The sequence below is a fragment of the Tigriopus californicus genome, chromosome 3 (genome assembly GCF_007210705.1).
Source record: "Tigriopus californicus strain San Diego chromosome 3, Tcal_SD_v2.1, whole genome shotgun sequence".
NCBI lineage: Eukaryota > Metazoa > Arthropoda > Copepoda > Harpacticoida > Harpacticidae > Tigriopus > Tigriopus californicus.
In genome coordinates, this window is record NC_081442.1 from 7,970,831 (window position 1) to 7,971,050 (window position 220).

The following is a 220-nucleotide window of genomic DNA, read 5'->3' on the forward strand; positions in this document are numbered from 1 at the left end:
GACAGCCACGAAATCCATCGGATCCGTTTCTCGGCTTGGTTTGGTTGAGTAGTAAAACCCGTCCACGGTCCACGTCGTCCAAGACTTTTGTCGGCCAGTTCGATTTCGATCAAGTCCGACCTCGAAACCATGGGCAAAAAACCCAAGAAGCCGGTCTCAGTATCTTCCGAGGAGGAACTGAGGTAATAATAATAATAATAATAATAATAATGATGTTTAT